This window comes from Petromyzon marinus, chromosome 5 (assembly GCF_048934315.1).
Source record: "Petromyzon marinus isolate PM22_M1 ecotype Great Lakes invasive population chromosome 5, UKy_Petmar_22M1.pri1.0, whole genome shotgun sequence".
NCBI classification, from domain to species: domain Eukaryota; kingdom Metazoa; phylum Chordata; class Hyperoartia; order Petromyzontiformes; family Petromyzontidae; genus Petromyzon; species Petromyzon marinus.
In genome coordinates, this window is record NC_133671.1 from 22,165,985 (window position 1) to 22,179,756 (window position 13,772).

Consider the following 13,772-nt stretch of genomic DNA (forward strand, 5'->3'; position numbering starts at 1 on the left):
AGACGCTGCTGCTGAGACTGGAGCGTGCTACTAAGAGATGAGGCCTTACCATCAGCCCCACCAAAACTAAGCACCTGCCTGGGTATTTTGTACCATCGGACACTCCACCCCCACAACTCCCAATCGGTGATGGGGCAGTTGTGGAGAGAGTGGAGAGTTTCTCAGACCTGGGCAGTGTGCTTATGACCGGCTCCAGTTTAATTGCAGAGGTCTCACTCCGAATCAGTCGAGCGGCAATATATTTTCATCGGTTGCGTAAAGCTACCTGGTCTGTCGCTCCACACGAAGCTTCAGGTCTTCTCGGCCACGGTCATTCCCTCCCTTCTCTACGCTTGCGAAACGTGGACCCCCTTAATGGAACATCTTCGCCGGTTAGAAACATTTACGCTAGCCTGCCTACGATCCATCCTGGGTTTAACCAGGCTGGATTGTGTGAGAAGCTCACAAATCCTTGAAAGATCTGGGCAAGGTCCCATCGGTGAGCTCCTCCGGCAGGCAAGGCTGCATTGGCTGGGTCATGTAGCCCGCATGCCCAGCCACCGCATGCCGAAACAGCTTTTGTTCGGCCGGATCGAGGGGGCTAAACGGGCGCGGCACGGGCTAGAGAAGAGATGGAGTGATGTGGTACAGGAGGACGTGGAGCTTAGTGGATGTGCCGATAACTGGTACCAGCGGTGTCAAGATCGGCCTCTGTGGAGGAGGCTCGTGAAGGACGCTACTGGGCAGTTGGAGGCAGTCGCCCTCCAATAATAACGGAGGGCGGAGGACCGACGCTCACAACAACGAGCGGAGCGCCGGGTGGCTAAAGCACAGCAGATTGGCACAGTAGGGGGCACAGGTGGTGCATCAGCCAGTCATCTCAGTCAGTCGACCCGTGGCACCTGGGTCTGCCCCGTGACCTCCTGCCAGCGGGCGTTCGACACTTCACGTGGCCTCAAGGTGCACATGGCCTGGCACAAGTGTCGTGGTGACGTCACCGCCACTTAGTGTCGAATGGCGGTTGTTGTTGTGTGTGTGTATATGTGGAGAGTGTGTGTGGAAAGTGTGTGTGTGGGGGGGGGGGAGTGTGTATGTGGAGAATGTGTGTGTGGAAAGTGCGTGTGTGTGGGGGGGAGTGTGGTGTGTGTGGAAAGTGTGTGTGTGGGGAGTGTGTGTGGGGAGGGGAGTGTGTATGTGGAGAGTGTGTGTGTGGGGGAGTGTGGGGTGTGTGTGGGGGAGTGTGGGGTGTGTGTGTGGGGGAGTGTGGGGTGTGTGTCTGGGGAGAGTGTGTGTGTGGGGAGTGTGTGTGGGGGGTGTGTGTGGGGGGAGTGGGGAGTGTGTGTGTGTGGAATGTGTGGGGAGTGTGGGGAGTGTGTGTGTGGGGTGTGGGGGGGAGTGTGTGTGGGGACTATCTGTGTGTGTGTGTGGGGGGAGTGGGGAGTGTGTGTGGGGTGTGTATGTGGGTGGGGGGGGGACTATGTGTGTGTGTGTGTGGGGTGTGTGTGTGTGGGGAGTGTGTGTGTGTGAGAAGTGTGTGTGGGTGTGGGGATTGTGTGTGCGGGGAGTGTGTGTGTGTTGGGGGTGTGTGTATGTGGGGAGTGTGTGTGGGGGGGAGTGTGTGTGTGGGGAGTGTGTATGGGGAGTGTGTGTGTGTGTGGGGAGTGTGTGTGTGGGGAGTGTGGGGAGTGTGTGTGTGTGGGGAGTGTGTGTGTGGGGAGTGTGTGTGTGTGTGTGGGGAGTGTGTGTGTGGGCAGTGTGTGTGTGTGGGGAGTGTGTGTGTGTGTGTGTGGGGAGTGTGTGTGTGTGGGGAGTGTGTGTGTGTGTGGGGAGTGTGTGTGTGTGTGGGGAGTGTGTGTGTGGGGAGTGTGTGTGTGTGGGGAGTGTGTGTGTGTGTGGGGAGTGTGTGTGTGTGTGGGGAGTGTGTGTGTGGGGGGAGTGTGTGTGTGGGGGGAGTGTGTGTGTGGGGAGTGTGTGTGTGGGGAGTGTGTGTGTTTAGGCGTAGCGTTGACACCTCGTGCGCTGCGACGTCCTTCATAGACGCTCGCTAACAGCACTTGCCCCCACTAGTGTGTGTTGGCTATACGGGCGGTCTTTATCTTTGTGTGCGTGCAGCCGTGATTTAATTATTTTTGGGAATAATGAACCCGCCGTGGTGCATTGTCAGTGAGTCAGCGCCGACTGCGATCAATTACACGCGCTGCCTTAATTAGCATACGCTAATTAATTAATTAATACTCGCCCACACTCATGATCTTGTCCCAGCGTGGGATGCACTCACGCACGCGAACACAAAGATCCCCCGTGTAGCCTACATCGACTGTTGGGTGTAAGTGCTGTCAGTGAGCCGCCTGTGAAGGCCATGATGGCACACGAGTTCACCACACATTGCGACAAGTGCTCATTTGAGGCTGAGTCGACCGTGTGGAGGCCCAGAACCAGTTGATCGCTGGTGTTGGCCGTGAGCGGGAATCGAACTAGGGTCGCCGGGTCCGCAGCGCACTGCACTGACCGCTGCGTTACCGCTCTCAGCGAACACACGTACGCACACACGTACGCACACACGTTACGCACACACGGACACACGTACGCACACACACACACACACACGGACACACGTACGCACACACACACGGACACACGTACGCACACACACACGGACACACGTACGCACACGAACACACGTTACGCACACACGTACGCACACACACACACGAACACACGAACACACGTACACACACACACACGGACACGTACGCACACACACGTTACGCACACACGTACGCACACACACACACACGAACACACGTACACGAACACACGTTACGCACACACGTACGCACACACGGACACACGTACGCACACACACGGACACACGTACGCACACACACACGTACGCACACGGACACACGTACGCACACACACACACGCGGACACACGTACGCACACACACACACGCGGACACACGTACGCACACACACACACGCGGACACACGTACGCACACACACACACGCGGACACACGTACGCACACACACGCGGACACACGTACGCACACACACGCGGACACACGTACGCACACACACACGCACACACACACGGACACACATACGCACACATAACACACGTACGCACACACACACGCGGACACACGTACGCACACATACACACGCGGACACACGTACGCACACACACACGGACACACGTACGCACACACACACAGGGACACACGTACGCACACACACACGAACACACGTACGCACACACGCACGGACACACGTACGCACACGCACACACGCGGACACACGTACGCACACACACGGACACACGTACGCACACACACACGTACGCACACGGACACACGTACGCACACACACACACGCGGACACACGTACGCACACACACACACGCGGACACACGTACGCACACACACACACGCGGACACACGTACGCACACACACGCGGACACACGTACGCACACACACGCGGACACACGTACGCACACACACACGCACACACACACGGACACACATACGCACACATAACACACGTACGCACACACACACGCGGACACACGTACGCACACATACACACGCGGACACACGTACGCACACACACACGGACACACGTACGCACACACACACACGGACACACGTACGCACACACACACGAACACACGTACGCACACACGCACGGACACACGTACGCACACGCACACACGCGGACACACGTACGCACACGCACACACGCACGGACACACGTACGCACACACACGGACACGTACGCACACACACACACGCGGACACACGTACGCACACACACACACGCGGACACACGTACGCACACACACACACGCGGACACACGTACGCACACACACGCGGACACACGTACGCACACACACGCGGACACACGTACGCACACACACACGCACACACACACGGACACACATACGCACACATAACACACGTACGCACACACACACGCGGACACACGTACGCACACATACACACGCGGACACACGTACGCACACACACACGGACACACGTACGCACACACACACACGGACACACGTACGCACACACACACGAACACACGTACGCACACACGCACGGACACACGTACGCACACGCACACACGCGGACACACGTACGCACACGCACACACGCGGACACACGTACGCACACGCACACACGCACGGACACACGTACGCACACACACGGACACGTACGCACACACACACACGGACACACGTACGCACACACACACGGACACACGTACGCACACACACACACGGACACACGTACGCACACACACACGGACACACGTACGCACACACACACGGACACACGTACGCACACACACGCGGACACACGTACGCACACACACGCGGACACACGTACGCACACACACACGGACACACGTACGCACACACACACGGACACACGTACGCACACACACACGGACACACGAACACACGTACGCACACACGCACGGACACGTACGCACACACGCGGACACACGTACGCACACACACACGCGGACACACGTACGCACACACGCACGAACACACGTACGCACACACACACGAACACACGTACGCACACACACACACGCGGACACACGTACGCACACACACACGGACACACGTACGCACACACACACGGACACACGTACGCACACACACACGGACACACGAACACACGTACGCACACACGCACGGACACACGTACGCACACGCACACACGCGGACACACGTACGCACACACACACGCGGACACACGTACGCACACACGCACGAACACACGTACGCACACACACACGCGGACACACGTACGCACACACACACGGACACACGTTACGCACACACGCACACGGACACACGCAAGAACGCTGGAAAACGTGTGCAGCTGCCCGGAAAACTCGTGCAGCATCAGCAGCTGCACCCACGTGGTCCCTGCTCTGCCAGAATTCCCCTCTGTTTTTACAGAATTCTGAGCCAAGGATCAGAGCCCACGCATGTTTCACCAGCAACACTCGGCTGTGTGGAGCGCGTGTGGGTGAGGGTGTGTGTGGGGAGCGGTGGCGCGGTGGTTAGCGCGTTGCGTTCTCAACCTGGCCACTCGAGTTCGAGTCCCGCTCAGGACCAACACCAGTGACGATTATCTGAATTGGTTGTGGGCCTCCCCTAGGTCGCCTCAGTCTCAAATGAGTACCTGGTGTGGTGAGAAAACATCGCCACTGGGGAGACAAAGGCGGTCAGGCTTGGTGCTGACCAAACACCCCCTCGTGTACCGTTCCGGCTTTCATAGGTGCTTGCTAACAGCACTTGCCCACTTGCCCCACTTGCCCCAACAGTATGTTAAGGCTATACGGGGGATCTTTGTATGTGCTTGATGAACAAGGCAGCGTTGATGACGATGCGGTGTCTGACTTGTGTCAATGTGCGCGTGTGATGAGGTCACGCGCGCGCGAGTGGAAGTTGATGTCACGTGTGGCGGTGAGACGCCGCGTGCGTTGATGCGGGACGAGTGGTGATGGGGTGAGGGGTGATGGATGAATTAATGAGGGTGGATGATGGGGGATAGATGATACGGGTACATGTGTGGGGGTGGATGATGATGACGGGGTGGGAGGATTGGTAGGGGTGGTTAATGTGGGTGGATTATTGAGGCTGTATCGTTAGGGTGGATGAAGCGGGTGTGTGGATTGGCATGGATGGTGGCGGTGGAGCGGTAGGAGGTGGATGCTGGCTGGATGGTGCGGGCGGAGGTTGGATCTCAAGTCAGTGATCGAGGGTGGATGACTGTGGCTGGCCACGTGGGCCCCGGGTTTGGCAGCGGAGTCGCTGGCCCGAGCTCGCGATGCCCCACTGCCGAAGGCCGAGCGAGGGAGCGAGGGAGCGAGCGCTGAGCTCACTTCCTCGGCCACATCTGCTGCTGCTGCTGCGAGAGCTCTCATGTCACTCGCACCGCACGCCAGCGCGCGCGTGTAGGGATGTGTGTGTGTGTATGTCGACCTAGGATAGGTCGACCCGGCCTCAAATAAATACCTGGTGCGGTTGCTTAAAGATCACTACTGGGGAGACAAAGGCGGCCGGGGGTGGTGATGGCCACCCACCTCCTCGTATGCCGTCCCGGCCTTCATAGGTGCGACTCGCTAACAGCACTTGCCCCCAAAAATATGTTAAGGCCATACGGGGGGTCTTTGTCTTTGTGTGTATGTTGACAATAATCTAGATAATTCAGTTATTCATCCAGCAGAGCCGCACTGAGTCGTAGGACTGTTTCAGGATGGTCCTGCTGCTGCTCCTGTATTTGTGTTTTTTTTGTATAATGTTCTCAGCCAAGTAAGTGATGAGCTGTGTGTGTTGTACACGTGGTAGCTGGAGCACCCGGCTAAAACCCGTGCGTGAGGGGGCGACACTCGATCCCTCCTCGCAGAGCCGGGGTACAGCACCCCCTGGACGCGTACGGGAAGGGATTTGCGCACCATGTGTGCGGTGATCCACCAACCCCTAGCTGCCTTCACAGCACGGGATTACTGACAGCCACGTGCAGCACGGCCACCAGCAACGAGTTGGGTGTGGAGGTGGATGGATATCTTTGTAGGGGTTAGGTGGTGAAGTATGGACAAACAAAATCCCCCGTGGCCCACGACACGTCGCAGAGATTGATGCCTTTATCCAACAGCGGATTTGCCCCGGGATGTAAATCGAAACTGACGCGCAGCAGTGGCTGGATCTGGTCCGATACGCGATGCGATCCATATTCATGAGCGTCGCGGCGTGGCCAAACACTGCATTCGTGAAACACCGAAGTCGTCGGGCCAGGTGCACGGCATGGCGAGAGGCAAGTGCTGGCCGGTGGACAGTCGCAGTGACGACGTGGCAACCAAGGAGTGGGACCGCGTCCGAGAGGACGTCTAGCGAGGAGATGGAGGATGAAATCAGCTCGCGTGCACGAGCGATACGAACGATTTGCATGGCAGGATCGTGAGAGGTTGTGTTGAACTTATTTCGTGCCGTACGGAGGCAACCGTGCTCTGCGGGGAAGGACACCTACATACAAAAAGCAGTTATAAAGAAATGGGTTTTAAATTCAGATTATTTTCAAAGTGTGCATAGCTCCAGTGGCTTCCTAATATCGGAAGAAGGAATGATGGTTTCATGAGCTCCATTTCCATCCACCAATGCATTCATCATGGCTGATTGTAACTGATTAGCAAAAGCGTCGTGGCTGTGAGAATTCCGGGCTGCGTCGCGAGCCTCGGCAACGCCACCGCGGCTCCACAGGGCACAAAATCTGCGCCTCAAGCATCCGTGCAACCAACTCCCGTCTCCCACTCGGCGACCCGGGGACCCGGGGACTCTCGTAAACCAGCTGTCTCCCACTCACAGTTGCGGGGCTCTGCCCACGTCCGTCTGCCTATCCAAGAAGGATGCCATCCCAGACTCCCCACTTGCAGCGCCACCTCTACCCCAGCTCTCCCAATCACTGCCCTCATCCTGCCCCTGGTCGTCTCACTCTATTCACCGCAGGCTACCTCCGACACATCCGACGTACAGCTGCAGGCTGGCACCGCCTCACGGGTCTTCCCTTTTCACAGCCAATGAAGTTCTGTAAGAATCGGTTTTAACCTTTCTGGCAATACAACAGTTGTGTTAGATGTTCAAATACCAAACAGAAACATTTTGCAAGGAATCCTGTCTGCATTAACCGCACGGCACTTGTGTTTGGCGTTTTAACATCTTAACACAAAACCTGTTGTCTTATATTTTGATACTGGCAAGAGAGGTCCCATATTGTAATTGTTCACCCCGAGCCCTCAATGTCTCTGATAGTGGCATTGTTTTTGTGCTGTTCGCCTTGTGGCGTCCTCTGGTCTAACGCCGTTTGAGATGTGGCTCTAAAGAAAGCTGTCTCTGGTGTGGACCAATCAGTTTCAAAGACAATGCATCATCATAGACTACCAGAGCGTGTTTTTGTTTGCATGTGCACCACAAGTATGTGTGGTTAATGCAGTGACATGATTCCTTGCGAAAGGTTTCTGTGTGGTATTTTAACATCTTAACACAAAACCTGTTTTATTGCCAGAAAGGGTAAACCCAATTCTTATATTTTGACACTGGCAAGAGAGGTCCCATCTTGAATGAAGCTTTCTTCGCCAAACTCCTCCCCTTCGCAGCTCGCGATCCATCCCAGGTCTCCCCTGGGCTTGAGCTTCGCGCCAGACCGGATTGTGAGGAACGCCTCCAATTTGTTCCGTAAAACTTAGCCTCCAGAGTGCGTCCAATAATCGGGCAAGACTCGATTCCTTTCGATTCCTTTCGTGCCCGACTTAAATCCGCACTTTGAGACTCAAAATTAGCCCGCGTGAGTCACGTGTTCCCGATTCACGTGAAGTGGGGAGCGGTAGTGGAGCGCTATGAACCTGACGACCCGGGTTCGATTCCCGCTCACGGACAACAGCAGTGACGAATATCTGAACCGGTCCTGGGCCTCCTATAGGTCGACTCAGCCTGAAATGAGTACCTGGTGCGGTGTGTAAACATCGCCACTGGGGAGACAAAGGCGGTCGGGCGTGGTGCTGGCCACCCACCCCCTCGTGCGTCGTTCCGGCCTTCATGGGTGCTCCTCGCTAACAGCACTTGCCCCTACGGTCTCTTACAGGCTACACGGGGGGTCTTGGGGGGAGGTGGAGGTCTGTGTCATTGTCTGTGCCCGTGCTGAGTGGGCACTGGTGGATGGATCCGTGTTTCCCGAGCTCGCGAGTGACCGCTGGAACGTGCCCGTGTGCCGGGCGCGCGCACGCACGCGCGTGGTGGTGGGTCTCGAGGTCTATTTCTGGTGCGGGTATTTCTGTGGGAGGGAGCGCGGCGGGATCGGGGGGCGCGTTCTTTGCACGAGAGAGTTCTTGGCGCGCGCGCGCACACGCGCACGTGTGTGTCTACACATCTATGTCTGTGTGTTGTGTGCGTGTGATTGGCTGTGTTTGGAGTGCGTGTGTGAGTATCTGGGAGTGTTTGGAGTGCGTGTGTGAGTATCTGGGAGTGTTTGGAGTGCGTGTGTGAGTGTCTGGGAGTGTTTGTATCTGGGAGTGTTTGGAGTGCGTGTGTGAGTATCTGGGAGTGTTTGGAGTGTGTGTGTGAGTATCTGGGAGTGTTTGGAGTGCGTGTGTGAGTATCTGGGAGTGTTTGGAGTTCGTGTGTGAGTATCTGGGAGTGTTTGGAGTGCGTGTGTGAGTATCTGGCTGTGTTTGGAGTTTGTGTGTGAGTATCTGGGAGTGTTTGGAGTTCGTGTGTGAGTATCTGGGAGTGTTTGGAGTGCGTGTGTGAGTATCTGGGAGTGTTTGGAGTGCGTGTGTGAGTATCTGGGAGTGTTTGGAGTGCGTGTGTGAGTATCTGGGAGTGTTTGGAGTTCGTGTGTGAGTATCTGGGAGTGTTTGGAGTTCGTGTGTGAGTGTCTGGGAGTCTTTGGAGTGCGTGTGTGAGTATCTGGGTGTGTTTGGAGTGCGTGTGAGTATCTGGGTGTGTTTGGAGTGCGTGTGTGAGTGTCTGGGTGTGTTTGGAGTGCGTGTGTGAGTGTCTGGGTGTGTTTGGAGTGCGTGTGTGAGTATCTGGGTGTGTTTGGAGTGCGTGTGTGAGTGTCTGGGTGTGTTTGGAGTGCGTGTGTGAGTATCTGGGAGTGTTTGGAGTGCGTGTGTGAGTATCTGGGAGTGTTTGGAGTTCGTGTGTGAGTATCTGGGAGTGTTTGGAGTTCGTGTGTGAGTGTCTGGGAGTCTTTGGAGTGCGTGTGTGAGTATCTGGGTGTGTTTGGAGTGCGTGTGAGTATCTGGGTGTGTTTGGAGTGCGTGTGTGAGTGTCTGGGTGTGTTTGGAGTGCGTGTGTGAGTGTCTGGGTGTGTTTGGAGTGCGTGTGTGAGTATCTGGGTGTGTTTGGAGTGCGTGTGTGAGTGTCTGGGTGTGTTTGGAGTGCGTGTGTGAGTGTCTGGGAGTCTTTGGAGTGCGTGTGTGAGTATCTGGGTGTGTTTGGAGTGTTTGAGTATCTGGGTGTGTTTGGAGTGCGTGTGTGAGTATATGGGTGTTTTTGGAATGTGTGTGAGTATCTGGGAGTGTTTGGAGTGCGTGTGTGAGTATCTGGGAGTGTTTGGAGTGCGTGTGTGAGTGTCTGGGAGTGTTTGCAGTGTGTGTGTGAGTGTCTGGGAGTGTTTGGAGTGCGTGTGAGTATCTGGGAGTGTTTGCAGTGCGTGTGTGAGTATCTGGGAGTGTTTGGAGTGCGTGTGTGAGTATCTGGGTGTGATGAGTTCTGGCGAGCCCCGCTATAGACCTTGCGACCAGAGTTCGATTCCCGCTCAAGGCCACCAACATCAGTGACGATTATTTGAACCGGTCCTGGGCCTCCCCTCGGTCGACTCGGCCTCAAATGAGTACCTGGTGTGGGGAGACAAAGGCGGTCGGGAGTGGTGCTGGCCATCCACATACTTTGTGTATCGTTCCGGCCTTCATAGGTGGTCGCCAACAGCACTTGTCCCAACAGAGTTAAATTTTATACGGGGGATCTTTGTCTTTGTGTGTGGGTGCACGTATTTTGAGTGTGTGTATGAGTGAGTGTGTTTGGAGTGTGTGTTGGAGTGAGTGTGTATGAGTGTGTGTGTTTGGAGTGTGGGTATGAGTGCGTGTGTTTGGAGTGTGTGTAAGAGTAGGCCTGGGCTTTGGGTTGTTCTTCGTGCTTTCGGAGTCCCTGGCCCGCTGCTCAAGATAATTAAGGACCTTGATTATGGTGAGCGGGCCCGGGTAAAACTACGTGGCCGGGAGTCAGAGCCATTCCCTGTACACCTTGGGGTGCGACAGGGATGTCCTCTGGCTCCCACTTTATTTAACATATTTTTCGACCACGTAGTTCGTGAAGCGTTTGATGGCTGTACCAGAGGAATTTCAATCTGGTACAGGTATAATTGGAGGCTGATCGATGCCCGGGTGCGGTCAAGGGATGGCTCCCTATTGGTCAACCACGTTATGTATGCCGATGATTTGGTAATTGCCGCTCAGTCAGAGGAGGAGTTGGAGGTGCTGCTGCTGAAACTGGAGCGTGCCACTAAGAGATGGGGCCTTACCATCAGCCTCACCAAAACTAAGCACCTGCCTGGGTGTTTTGTACCATCGGAAACTCCACCCCCCACAACTCCAAATCGGTGATGGGGAGGTTGTGGAGACAGTGGAGAGTTTCCCATACCTGGGCAGTGTGCTCATGACCGGCTCTGGTTTGACAGCAGAGGTCTCACTCAGAATCAGTCCAGCGGCATTATCTTTTCATCGGTTGCGTAACGCTGTGCGGAAGCTACCTGGTCTGTCGCTCCGCACGAAGCTTCAGGTCTTCTCGGCCACGGTCATTCCCTCCCTTCTCTACGCTTGCGTAACGTGGACCCCCTCTAATGGAACATCTTCGCCGATTGGAAACATTTAGGCTGGCCTGCCTACGATCCATGCTGGGTTTAACCAGGCTGAATTGTGTGAGGAGCTCACAAATCTTTGAAAGATGTGGGCAAAGTCCCATCGGTGAGCTCCTCCAGCAGGCAAGGCTGCGTTGGCTGGGTCATGTAGCTCTCATGCCCTGCCACCGCATGCCGAAACAGCTTTTGTTCGGCCGGATCTAGGGAGCTAAACGGGCGCGGCACGGGCTAGAGAAGAGATGGAGTGATGTGGTACAGGAGGACGTGGAGCTGAGTGGACTTGCCGATGACTGGTACCAGCGGTGTCAAGATCGGCCTCTGTGGAGGAGGCTCGTGAAGGACGCTGCTGGGCAGTTGGAGGCAGTCGCCCTTCAGCAACAACGGAGGGCAGAGGAGCGACGCTCACAACAACGAGCGGAGCGCCGGGTGGCTAAAGCATAGCAAGTTGGCCCAGTAGGGGGCACAGGTGGTGCATCAGCCACTCATCTCAGTCAGTCGACCCGTGGCACCTGGGTCTGCCCCGTGCCCTCCTGCCAGCGGGCGTTCGACACTTCACGTGGCCTCAAGGTGCACATAGCCTGGCACAAGCGCCGTGGTGTCGTCACCGCCACTTAGTGGCGAATGGCGGTTGTTGTTGTTGTTTGGAGTGTGTGTGTTTGGAGTGTGTTTATGAGTGCGTGTGTTTTGGAGTGTGCGCGTGTACTGGAGGTGCTACTCGTGAATTTGCAGTCTGCACCAGTCATCCCCTGGTTGCCATGGAGCGTTGCCCAGGTAACCAGGAGGCAGCCAATCGAGGCGCGAGTCTCTGCTGCTGATGCTGCGAGCGCGTGGGAGCCGCGCGCTCGCAACATCCTCTGTGCACCATCACCACTAACATCACTATCACCACTAACATCACCATCACCAGCATCATCACCACTAACATCACCATCATCACTAACATCACCATCATCACTAACACCACCATCATCACTAACATCACCATCACCACTAACATCACCATCACCACTAACATCACCATCACCACTAACATCACCAGCATCATCACCACTAACATCACCACTAACATCACCACTAACATCACCACTAACACCACCATCATCACCACTAATACCATCACCACTAACACCATCATCACCATCACCACGAACATCACCACCACCGAAAATATCTACATAATCGCGAACATCACAATCTCTCATCATCGTGATCATCACCACCATCACCCGAACATTACCATCAACATCACCGCAAACATCACTACGACCATTCACCTAACATCACAATTACTACCGCGACTCACGACGATGCTGTCACTTATCTCATAAAAATCGCTAGGGCGATGAAAATAAACTTACAATCATCACCATGACTATCACCAAAACCATTACCACCACCACCGCCAGCAGCACCCATCACCGCTGGTAACCAGCACTGTTAAACACCACTACCAACACCACGACAGTCATGGTCACCGCTGCTAGCGGCATCATCATTGTCGTCAGCGACAGCGTGCATCACTGGTGAGATCTCTGATGTCGAGGGATAAACAATGACCTCGTTGGAGGCCGTTTCAGCGCCTCTCCGCCTCGAGATGAGGTGAGGGTCATCCTCGGGTGAGCCCCGTGGGAGTCCCAGCCGGGCAATCATTCGGCTGAGCATTGCGGTGTCTTCATCACGCGGTGTCTTCATCTCGCGGTGTCTTCATCACGCGGTATCTTCATCTCGCGGTGTCTTAATCTCACGGTGTCTTCATCACGCGGTGTCTTCATCACGTCGTGTCTTCATCACGCGGTGTCTTCATCACGTGGTGTCTTCATCACGCGGTGTCTTCATAACGCGGTGTCTTCATCACGCGGTGTCTTCATCACGCGGTGTCTTAATCTCACGGTGTCTTCATCGCGCGGTGTCTTCATCACGTGGTGTCTTCATCACGCGGTGTCTTCATCACGCGGTGTTTTCATCACGCGGTGTCTTCATCACGCGGTGTCTTCATCACGCGGTGTCTTCATCACGCGGTGTCTTCATCACGCGGTGTCTTCATCTCGCGGTGTCTTCATCACGTGGTGTCTTCATCTCGCGGTGTCTTCATCACGTGGTGTCTTCATCTCGCGGTGTCTTCATCACGTGGTGTCTTCATCTCGCGGTGTCTTCATCACGCGGTGTCTTCATCACGTGGTGTCTTCATCTCGCGGTGTCTTCATCTCGCGGTGTCTTCATCTCGCGGTGTCTTCATCGCGCGGTGTCTTCATCACGCGGTGTCTTCATCACGCGGTGTCTTCATCTCGCGGTGTCTTCATCACGCGATGTCTTCATCACGCGATGTCTTCATCACGCGGTGTCTTCATC

At 55.6% G+C, this 13,772-nt stretch overlaps 1 protein-coding gene across 3 annotated transcripts in view; it reads left to right on the top strand.

Moving 5' to 3' along the window:
• LOC116939257 (uncharacterized) overlaps positions 1–13,772 on the top strand; it is a 72,270-nt gene that overhangs the window by 5,562 nt on the left and 52,936 nt on the right. For 2 of the 3 annotated variants that reach the window (XM_032947444.2, XM_032947446.2), the window contains exon 1: positions 12,209–13,022. The exons of the other annotated variant lie outside the window; for it this stretch is intronic. The gene's annotated coding sequence lies outside the window, so the exon portion shown is untranslated. Of the gene's footprint in view, positions 1–12,208; positions 13,023–13,772 lie in introns of those variants that run through there. 3 annotated transcript variants of the gene reach the window in all.